The sequence below is a fragment of the Drosophila biarmipes genome, chromosome 2R (genome assembly GCF_025231255.1).
Source record: "Drosophila biarmipes strain raj3 chromosome 2R, RU_DBia_V1.1, whole genome shotgun sequence".
Classification (NCBI taxonomy): domain Eukaryota; kingdom Metazoa; phylum Arthropoda; class Insecta; order Diptera; family Drosophilidae; genus Drosophila; species Drosophila biarmipes.
The window spans coordinates 10,844,911-10,853,628 of NC_066615.1; positions in this window are offsets into that span (position 1 = coordinate 10,844,911).

Consider the following 8,718-nt stretch of genomic DNA (forward strand, 5'->3'; position numbering starts at 1 on the left):
CTGGCCGAAAGGCCCATCGTCGTCATGTGTGTGTGCTTGTATTTTTATTATGCTAATAATGGCCTGAATGCCAGGCCTTTTACTGCCAGTCATGAGCTTCGACTCCGAGTCCCCGGAAAGTAGGCAGTGCTGGGGAGGAATCACTGCCAAGTGGCTGAGCTGCCCTTTTACTACAGTTTAATAACCCAGACGCAAAGCCGCGTCCAAATTTATGAGCATTTAAATGTACATATACGGACATCTTCCTTTATTATTTATAACAGATGCTTCAGAGATTTCGGCTGAGCGCAAATAAATATGAGTGGCTTCAAGTGTATTTGCCGGCCTTAGCCATCAGGCTTCAGTGGGTGGGTGACAAAGAGCTTCATTGGAATGCTTATAAGTGGCGTTAAATAAACGATGGATAGTTAAAGTATGTGGAATATCAGCATATTGCACGCAGAAATCGCATTAGGAAACATTTTTAAGGATACTAGAAAACGAAATGAATAAAACCTAATTAAAAATGGAATATTTTCTTTTATGGTCCTGTACTTTGAGAGGCCAGAAGTAAAGTTAGGGTTATTACTGTGTCTATCCGCTTGTGGCATTTCACAATTTTCACCAGGCAAGCAACTTACTCGTTAAGAACCAGATTCTTTTGGAAAACGCAATCATCAGCATTAAATATAAAACACTTAAAACCTTTCTTTATAAAGCCTTCCTCGTCATAGGTTGTTTTTACCATCATAAAGGAATCTGACTTAATAGAGAACCATCTATAGGAATTACTATTAAACGGGTATTATATGTTTCTGGTTGGTATAACAATTTCCTTTATTCAAAAGCTATTTTTACTTTGAGTGTGGGACCAATTAAATCCTAAGGCCAAAATAATTATTTCTTATGACATTTTACAACTTAGAGCAGTAATTCTTTAAATTGCCTGCTAAATGGAATTCTGTCTGAACAAGGTTGTTAGGGATTTGTAACTGGCGATTGCGGAAATCCATAGTTACCCCGTCAAAAGCGAAATCAAAAGGAAAAGGTAAGTTGAATCAGTGCGTACAACGCTCTTGGCTCTCGAAAGGCAGTACTAATTGGACGCTCCTCGTGGCCCCCACCCCGTTAATTAACCAATGCTGTGGAGTCAAACGTTTCGCAGCCTTTGTATTAACAGTTAATTTCAATAAGGGATCCATCCCACACCCACACCCCTAGCACCCCATCCCACTCTCTGCCAACCCAAGGACTTGGCGTCGTGTTCCTGTAATGAAGTCCTAATGCCTCGCCGGGTTCCCCTGTTGTGCCAATGTCGGGCAGGCAGCCAAGTACACGTGTCAACACGGTGGGCGGGGGTTACTTACGACGGAGGTGGCTCCAGAGGGGGCGTGGCATGTCAGGATTTATGTCTCGGCTCATTAGAAAGCTAATTTGTCATGTGTTCAACACTGGCGCCCCGTAATCCTGTGAGACTTTAAATTTTTCAACACTTTAATTGAAAATCTCCCTGCTCCATCCCGCATCCAAAACCGGGACCCAGGAAGGGGAAACGAAAATAAGATGGTAGAATTGCCAAACTTTGTTTGCCAGCAATGCGGGGATTAACTGTATTTAAGTGCCACGGAGCGGCAGGATAGCCGAATTCCGCTCGGCTAATTTATGGGGCTGCCTCCAACTTACCCCTTTCACTTTCCCAACCGGGGTGAAAATAAAGAAAAATCAGCGAAAGAAAGGAAAACAGAGTGGAAATCGGGGTCTTAGCAGTGCATAAATCTTAAACCGCAAGGAATGGGGATACCGTAAAGCGGATTACTTTGCCGTGCATTGAAACAATTTATTTTATTACAATTTCGTTAGGTTTTTCTCTATCTTTACTTTACCCTGGATCGCGGGCGTGTCTGCGTTGACAGTTTTAAAACGAAAGTTGTCTACTTTGCAGCTGCTTAAATATGCACAGAAGTCCCGGGGATTCGTTTAAAACAAACCAACTGCATCCGGGGTCCTCGTCGATTGCATCCGAGAGTGGAAAAGTTTATCGCAACTTTTTGCTTGCTCAGCTGGATGGCGCTTCTAATTGCTTTAGCTATGCAAATTAGATTTCGCCGGGGAAGGGTTAAACGCGGGAAATTTACGAACGAATCGGGGAGAAATTAAATTGCCTAGCTGCCATAAAAATCAACAGTTCTTGGATCTCTTGCAACACTGGATTAAGCCCTGTTTACACAGTTGTGTTGTGTTTTGTTATTGGAATATGGGGTTTGATAATACACAAAAATATGTAAACATTCTAAAAATTAAATAAATTGCATATATTAATCCGAACGAAATGGGAGGAAAGTTATACTGCTAGCTGCCATAAAAATCAACAGTTCTTGGAGCTCTTGCAACACTGGATTAAGCCCTGTTTACACAGTTTTGTCGTAGTATTTTATATATTTAGCTCATCATATAAGCTATAAATTGGATTGGGATATGGAATTTGATAATATAAAAAAATATGGGAACTCTCTAAAAATGTAATAATTTTAGTATATTAATGCGAAAGAAATGGGGGTAAAGCTATACTGCCAAGGTACCATAAAAATCAACAGTTCTGGGTAGCCTTGCAACACTGGATGAAGCCCTGTTTACACAGTTGTGTTTTTTATGTTATTTACATAGCTCATTTAAGCTATAAATAGGGACTTCGGAGTATTGATATTAAGGTAAAATTCTAAAAATGTAATAAATTTAATATATTAATTCATTTCATTTATTATTAATTTAATAATTATACAGTTAATAACATTTTAAGCACCTATTAATAATTTTTATTTCTAGATTCCGAGTGATCTTGTTAAAAACCATTGCTTTGGTCATTAATTTTCAATCTAAATATTACATTAAGTTGGTACAGCATAAAAAATCTACTTTTAAGGTCTGTATTTCTTATAAGAACAAGAAATTTCGAAAATATTTTATTCCCCTGTTAATTGCCATAGTTTGTTGTATTTCTTATCACCCATGTTTCCGTTGCTCAACAACTGTATCTTCGGACTCCGATAAACCTTTATTGATATGCGTACAACAATGAAGGCGATGAAACAAAGCCTCGAGCTTCAATTAAATTCCAGTGCCAAACCGCTCGCAGATTTACATATGCGATACACATGAGAACGGTCGACCGGCGATTGCTGATCTATTTGAGTGGTCATAGGATCCCAATCACGAGCCAAGTTTATCCGGCCCGAGTATCCTCCTGCTGATTGGTTTCCCGTGTTTTACCCTCCACCGATGACCCCGCCCAGCGTTCTCTGCTTTCGGGCAGTCAGCACTCGATTTATGTTAAGGACTGCCCCTGGACCGAGTCTCAAATCCCGTGACTTACTACAGAAAGGCACGCAAAAACAGAGAAGAAGGGAAAACATTGGCAATTGTGATATCTCTTGGCAGGAACGACGTGTCGACAGGCAGACAACGGAGCGATAAGATATGCCCCATCTATTTAGCCACAGGCCGGGGCCAAAATTCAACTTGACTGCGGCCTTCAGGTGGCCAAGTTGCCGGGCTGCTGCTAAGTTGGCTAAAATTTACGCTAATCTGCTGGCAACACGCCACAGAGTTGCAGTCTCCAATTCAGCCGACAATTCATTAGCATTAGCATTAGCTCGGCTGGCTAAGTTGGCTAAAATGGCTAAAAAGTAGGGGGGACATGCCATAGAGCATGCCCGAGGTACATGTGTTGTGACGCTGCGGACAATGCAAATGTGAATGTGAATGTGAGGCATTTGAACAAGCGCATAATTGCCAGAGAATTTACGATAATGTTTTAAATTAAAAAGGATGTTGGATCGCGAACCCATCCACATCCGAATCCCCTCCCCACTCTTGTTCACATGGCATGACTCCTTTGGCCACTCGGACGAGGCTCTGGACCCAGAGTTGAGTTGGCATTAAAACATCTTGACGCAATTTTTGCGATAAGTCGACAGCAACGAGCCACAGCGAACCCAGGGCAGAAATAATGGCTGGATTATGTACGAATCATGTCGCTGTTGTTGTGGCCGTGGATGTGGATGTGGATGTGGCTCTTTGGCTCTTTGGCTCTGGTCGTTGCCTCTTCTTGGCCATGTCTACAGCGAAAGATCATGTCGGGAGCGAGCATGGGGCAGGGATAAATCAAGGCACCTTGCCACGGTCCCTGGCCGGCTAAAAGGTGTTAAAACTATTTTTGTAAATTTAATGTGCGATAAAAGAAATGAAAATTCAACAGGTTGCAGGCTGAGCAGCGCAAAAACGTGACGAATTCCGCTCCCCACCACACCGTCCTCTCCTGACTGGGCTTTTTGTGGGAAAATTCTGAGTTTTGGCCAGCCGGAAGTGCGAGTGGCGGGGCACTCAAACTGGAGCTTAGCCAAAGCAATTTGCTACCTGCAGCTATCCTCGCAGGTGCTCACCAGTGGCCAATGGCCAATGGCCAGCGGCCACCCAACGCTCGGCCGGGCCATTAACATTGTGTCGGCCTAATGAGTCGGCCGCCATAAATGGCCGAAAACATTGTGCTCCAAAGAAGCTTGTAAAATTAGAAAGCAATTTCAATTGCAGCGCGTAAGTATTTGGCCAAGGGGCAGAAGAGGGGTGCACGTAGCTTGATGGGAATGTTAATGCTCATGTTGCAGTTAATGTTGTGGGCCTGGCCGAAAAGCACTTATGCTAATCATGGCAATTAACAATCGAACCTGGCAACCGGTTCGAGGGAGATCTCTGGGCCTTCCGTCAAGGCGGCTGAGGATCGCATCCATCCACTCCAGACCTGTCGATTCCAATGGCTTGTCGCCAAGATCTCTGCCCGCAGGCGAAACCGTTAGTGGCACTGGCAGCTCGTCGTCCGTCTAACGATGATCCAGTTTCCAGTGGCACTGGCCCATCCTCATCCTGCCGCCCCCTTCGGGTTGCCCACCTGATGTTCATTTAAATTAGAAAGTAACGGCGCTTTATTATTATGGCTTAATCACATTGCATCACCATTAACAGCGGCAGCAGCAGCAACAAACGCCCAACTGCTGCATGTTTTCTGTGGCTGCAACAGCGATTAACACTCTCATCTGGCAGGTAATGGCTTAAAAGGTGTTTGGGAATCTATTTAATTAGCTGACCGGAAGAGGGTAACACTGCGCAGGGCCCCAAGGCGAAGACAAGAAAGGTAAGACCAATTCCCCACTGCAGTACGAGGGCAAAACGTCGATCAGATAATGCTGTGATTGATAAAGGATCGGTCTGTAAGCAGGGTCTTATATCTACAGTGCAGAATCACAATTGGGCGGAAAAAGCCATAAAAATAAAACTAGTGTGAACGGAAAATGTTTCGATGTTGAAATAGTAATTTCCTTTTAGTGAATAATTATTTGTAAAAGATTTCTGTGCCTTTTCTTATCTACCCAAAATGTTTAGCAGTGATTTTGAAAGAGAGGTATAGTGCTGAAACCATCTCTACTCATATAGTGTAAATATATATGTATTTTCGTTAAGGATCAAGAGTCAACCCTATACACACTTTTGTTTTGAAAACGGACTGTGTTCTTGAAGGAGGTAAGTAAACTTGTTTATTTTTGTATTTATTTAAATAAAGTTTAAGGAATGTAATAAAATTGAACAAAGATCGAAAACATTTTAAAAATTGGGCAACACTGGATTCCTGACAATTTTGAACAGTGGAACGCCAAAGAGTACGTATTGAACATATGTTAAGGATTGAGAATATTTAGATCTTTTAAAATATCCCTTTTAAATGTACCTTGCTCGATTTATAAAAATGTTATGGCTGATTCTTATTGATTATATTGCATTTTAATCCATTGTCCATTACCTAACCACTTTCTTCCAGTGCACTTTTCACTTTTCGATGCTTTTAAAGCTGACAGCCAGAATCGATCTGCAAACTGTCAGAAGAGCTCAGTACCTGCGCTTTTGAGGTGGGACTAAGCCTGCCAAGGATGCGCCCTGTCGATAAGGATATTAGCGCTTCCGCGCCGCATCTGGCAACCCTGGCCGGGCAACCTGCTCTCATTAAACCATATGCCCACGAGGCGATATCGCATTCTATCCAACTCAAGTTGGGGGATAAAAACTTGCACTGCCAGCGGAGCGGAGAACGCAGAACTGGCCGCAGCGCCAGAAGATGCACGCAACCGGGCGGCGGGCGGCGGGCGGCGGTGGCGGGAGGAGGCTGAAAAATGAAATAAAAACTCGTTGCGAGAGGAGCTAACCCGGCCAAGCGAATGGGAATGGGAATGGCCCATCCCACCGGGTCGGCTGGCACCACTTTGCCTGGCCGGCCAGTGCGGAAAGCAAGCTCGGCGCGAGCAGAACTCGATCGCGAACTCTCGGATTGCCAGACCCCGATCGCCGGGACGCGGAGCTCGCGATGGGCCAGCGATAGGCTGCCGCCTGGTGTAAAGAAGGCAAAAACCGCTTGCCAAGCTGACAAAACGGCAATAAATTAAGCCAAAAAACCGCCGCGGGTCGCGGGAAAACAAAACGCCAGGAACAACAATACGAAACCGAAGAAATTTCGCAGTTTACACGGTTGCAGTTTTCGAAAGGTAACCGAGGTAGCAGCCTCATAGCCCGAAGACCAGTCTTCTGCGGGTTCTTCTGTGCGGCGGCCCAGGTCGTTGGCAGCGGCTGCGTGAGCGGAGAATCGGGAGTCGGGAGTCGGGCAGCGGAGCGAAGAACGAAGAACGTTCTACGTAGAGCGCAGAACGTACAGCGCAGAACGCAGAGCCCGAGCCCCAAGAATGGGAATGCACCCAGGCCTAGGACTATTATTAGTTTTGCTCACTTGCGGTAATTAAAGCGTGAAAATCACTCTTTAACTCCCCATAAATTTGTGCTTTTAACGCAACATTCCAATCCGAGGCTGCAACTCTGTTGTGATATGTGCGTGTGTGCCGCTCTGGTAATGCGTTTTCAATTATAGACTAGACTCGACTCGACTCGGTCGCTCACAACCGGGCTCAAATCGCCTGAAATCGCCACAAATCGCCGCAAATCGCCTCAACTGGGATTAAGCCGATTGGCAGTGCACTGAGAACTGGTAAGTACCACCTTAATGGGCGGGGGCGGGGCTGGCAATTGCGGCACAGCGACTGTCAATTGATTTTAATTTAAGCCCAGGCGATTTGCTTTAAATTGCCAATTATATTTAGTCGCTAGATATACGATAAGGCCGAGAGCCCAAACGAAACCGAGCTAAGCCCGCAATTTAGTGCGACTTTTTGTTCGCCTTTTATTCGTATTTTTGTGCATTGTAAATAAACGAGTAATTGGCCGGCTACAGACAACAGTGATTTAATCGCGGACTGAGTTGCAGACCAGAAATGCCAACACTTTGCAGCACCCCGTCGATTCCCATGCCGTGCCATGCCACTCGATACAATACAATAGTATGCCTTCCCACACCGCCTGCACTTGCTCATTAAAAGCGCGCCACACTGACCTCAAAGAGCTTAACTCGCTGCCCCCCAGTGCCCAACTCCTGTGCTCCTCCAGCTCTCCATTTCGACGGGGCAGGACCAAAACAATACGGAGCACGGCAAAAGAATTAAAATAAATTGCGAAAACAAACGAAAGCGGGGTCCAGGCAGGCCGGGAGGGGCGGCCACGGCGAAGAGTTAACAACTTAATTGGATTTGCATGTAATTTTACTGTCCAGATTGAAAAAATCGACAGTTGTTGGCAGTTTGTTGGCTGGCCCCAGCATCTGAGATAAGCGCGGTAAGCGGGCCAAAACCGAAACCCAAATGAAAAGGATGCCAAGCGGGGCGGCAAAAGTCGCGCATGAAACGCACCAAAAGCGCTACTAAAACGCGGGCAAAACGCGGTCAAGCGTTTTGCTTTGCCTTTGCTTGTTTTTATTTACTTTGTCCGGTTTAAATGTTTTTAAATTTGTCGCATGTGTGGTCACAGGCTTTTTGAGTGCATCTTTATTAAGACAAATAAGCTAGACTTTAACTAGATAAATACTGCTTATCAGGTTTTTCACTTTCACTCTAATCGATTTAATAAATTGTTAATATACGTTATATTTTTTTTTTAAGTTATATATTAAATAAAATATTGTGTTTCTGAAACTTAGTTAATTATTAATCGTATTCCTAGACGGCTTAGATGAGATACCAATAACAATAGCTCAAAAGTTGCCGAAAACACGAAATAAAATTGTATTAGAAAACATTTTTCGATTGTAAAAATCGGAACATGCCTGTGTATCCTGGTATTAACTTTCCTTTCTAGTTGACAAATTAAAGAGCACTTACTTACCACAATAAGTCACCTTAGTTGTTGTCCAACAAAGTGGCTTAATACATCTTAGTGTTCCCATTTCAAAGTGGGGTGGGCCTCGAGTGGGCGGCCATGTTAACAGGCTCTTTCCAGATGTGAAATCGGAAATCCAGTCACACTGGTTATGGCCGTACTGGCGATAAATTGAATCTGGCATAAATTATGTCTTTGCCGCTTAGGCTAATCGACAGCGTTTGACCAGGAGTGACATTAAAGCCGAATTGTGCAACAGCCTCCTCCAACTCAGCCGCCCGAGCCTCATCGCATCCACTTATCCGATCCGCTGGAACCCAAGTGTTTAAGCAGCCGATAAGTGCTACCTTCGGGTCCCTGCTTCTCTGAAAATTTCGATTTTTGGGCCGCTGACAGGCCATAAAATTTGGCGCTACCGAAGCTGCCACCATTTGTCGCCGG